The sequence below is a fragment of the Salvelinus fontinalis genome, chromosome 24 (genome assembly GCF_029448725.1).
Source record: "Salvelinus fontinalis isolate EN_2023a chromosome 24, ASM2944872v1, whole genome shotgun sequence".
NCBI classification, from domain to species: Eukaryota; Metazoa; Chordata; class Actinopteri; order Salmoniformes; family Salmonidae; genus Salvelinus; species Salvelinus fontinalis.
This window is the reverse complement of record NC_074688.1, coordinates 21,863,730-21,866,726: the sequence shown is the minus strand read 5'-3', so window position 1 is coordinate 21,866,726 and position 2,997 is coordinate 21,863,730.

The following is a 2,997-nucleotide window of genomic DNA, read 5'->3' as shown; positions in this document are numbered from 1 at the left end:
GCCACCTACTGTGCGGGGTGGAAACAGGATTCCTAAAAATGTAACAAAATCCCCCCCCCCCCCCCAAAAAAACTACCAAACTACCAAAAAATAAACTAAACCAAATCAAACAACTTTTCAGTAAAAAAATAAAACAGATCTTATTCCTACACAGGGTCAAGGGGAACCTGGGAGGGTGGGTCTTCCGGCGCCAGTACTCCTTGCAAGTCTTCAGATGTAAAATCCTTAAGTCCCAAAACCTTTTCTGCCGCAGCCACAATAATGTCCAGTTAATTAGACTTCTTTGAGACTTGTGCTGTACAGTTTATACATGTGGCAATGAATGCCACAAAATCCACCTTTTTAACACACAGGGTATCTTTTGACTGGCAGCAAACATTTACTACAGGCTGTGGTGCATTCACTACCATACAGTATCTTCACTTGTTTTCTCAATTATTTGAATCGCCTCCGCATAAGAGATTCGAATGACCGCTCAAACTTTTTCCACCTTAGTCTCCTTCACCCTTACAGGGCACTCCAGGAACTCCTAAAACAACAAGACCGACAAACTTTCTTCTTTTTCTTCATTCATCCAGCGAGTCAGACGCTCAGCATCAACCACCAGTGTTGGGGAGTACAAAAAATTACAAGAAAAACTGTAATTCTAATCCGTTACGTTACCAGCAAAAATATAGTAATCAGATGACATATGCAATAGGTCTATAGCAAATGCAGCAAATTGCATAAAATTTCACATGTAAATAGCACTTTTCAGTAGTGCTGAAAGCATGCCATTCCATGACGCAGAATTTATTTTTCAACTCGAATCAATGAGCCCAATCAGTCCTCCATGACCACAACATCATAAACAACAGAGTAGGGCTGGCTAATAAGTCCTTTGTTTTGGGGTTATGCTCAGGTAAAACAATTTGGCTAATCTATACTTCTATATTTCCAAGTCCTATTCTTGAAGATCAAGGGGTATAACATTTATTGGAATGACTGGAATTCTGATAGACTTTGGTGTAATGTAAAGATATTATTTAATCGTATATGTTGTAGAAAGTGATGGGTTAGAAAAAGCCTACATAACCAATCCATAAAGTAAAATGTAACATCCATATACAGTATGGCCAGCTATGTAAACTTTAAAATTGATTTATCCTGCAATAGATATCGTTCAGTTGGTAGCATAAATTTTGTCATCTTCGAATGCCTCTTAAGTGAAAAGGAATCTAAAAGTAACTGAATGTAATCAGATTACATTACTGGGTTTGGGTAATCCAAAAGTTACGTTACTGATTACAATTTTGGACAGGTAACTAGTAATTGTGACGGATTACATTTAGAAAGTAACCTACCCAACAGTGCCAACCACACCAGGAATTTTCTCCAGGTATTCAACCTGAACATCCATCGTCACCCCTTAGATGACTCCTTTGACGGGTGCTCTACTCCGAAGTTCAAAACACAAAACTTCTGTTGTTCTGATTCTTTTGAGGCTCACTGCAATCTTCCTCTGTTCTTCAGAAATACAATTAATCAAAATAAGATCATTCGTGGTCACTCTGACAGACTCCACTTTTCCCAGTGCGTACATCACCATTTTTGACACCTCAAATGGGTTTCCCACATATGCATCCTTACTCAACAAATGCATCCCGGGCCCTCCCGAGTGGCACAGTGGTCTAAGGCAGTGCTAGAGGCGTCACTACAGACCCAGGTTCGATCCCGGGCTGTGTTGCAGCCAGCCGCGACCAGGAGACCAATGAGGACAATTGGTCCAGCGTCGTCCGGGTTAGGGGAGGGTTTGGCCGGCCGGGATGTCCTTGTCCCATCGCGCTCTAGTGATGCCTTGTGGTGGGCCGGGAGCATGCACCCTGACTTTGGTCACCAGTTGTATGATATTTCCTCCTACACATTGGTACGGCTGGCTTCCGGGTTAATCAAACAGTTAATCGAGAATTGTGTCAAGAAGCAGTGTGGCTTGGCAGACGCCTGGCTCTCAACCTTTGCCTCTCCCGACAAGAGAGAGAGGACAAGACTGTAACTACCAATTGGGGAGAAAAAGGGATAAAAGTTTTTGAAAATTACATATCAAATAAAAAACAAAACGCATCCCAACAAGGAGCGATTCATTTTCATTCATACACGTATCCCAGTGGCGATTTTAGCATGTAAGTCTTGGTGGGGTTAACCTTATGCATGCCAGAAAGCAACTACACAACACTAAACAATACATTAATTACACTATGACGGTGACAAACTGTTAGGGCCTACATAAAGCTGTCCCAACAGCAGAGTCCCAACAGCAGTCCCAACGACTTACCACTGCTATACCTGGCTATCAGCGAAGCCTTGTTTGGAAGCCAAACAGTTCACTCAGCCTCATTAAAAAAAACATAGCTGACATGGCTGACTTGCTAAAACAAATGTGGTTTCTACTGACAATTGATATCAGAGATCAAGGTAAGACCCAGATACAGACTGTCGAAGTAACTATGTTTATTGTAGCAACAGGAGCAGGCAAAGACAGGTCAAGGCAGGCAGGGGTCGAAAATCCAGGGTAAGGCAAAGGTACAGGGTCAGGGACTCAGGGTGACTCAGGGTCAGGGACAGGCAGAGTTCAGCAACCTAGAGGTGGAGCAAAGGTACAGGACGGCAGGCAGGCTCAGTGTCAGGCAGAGAGGTCAGGCGGGCGGGTACAGGGTCAGGACAGGCAAAAGTCAAAAACCAGGAGCACGAGGAAAGAGAGGCTGGGAAACAATAGGCGCTTACAGGAAAAACGCTGGTAAGCTGGAAACAAACCAGGCGAACTGGCAACAAACAGACAGAGAACACAGGTATAAATACATAGGGGATAATGGGGAAGATGGGCAACATCTGGAGGGGGGTGGAGACAAGCACAAGGACAGGTGAAACAGATCAGGGCATGACATTTGAGGTGTATAAACTATGGCATAAGGGGACGATGTGCGGATAAGAGGCAATCTGTAATTTCGATTAAGACAAGGA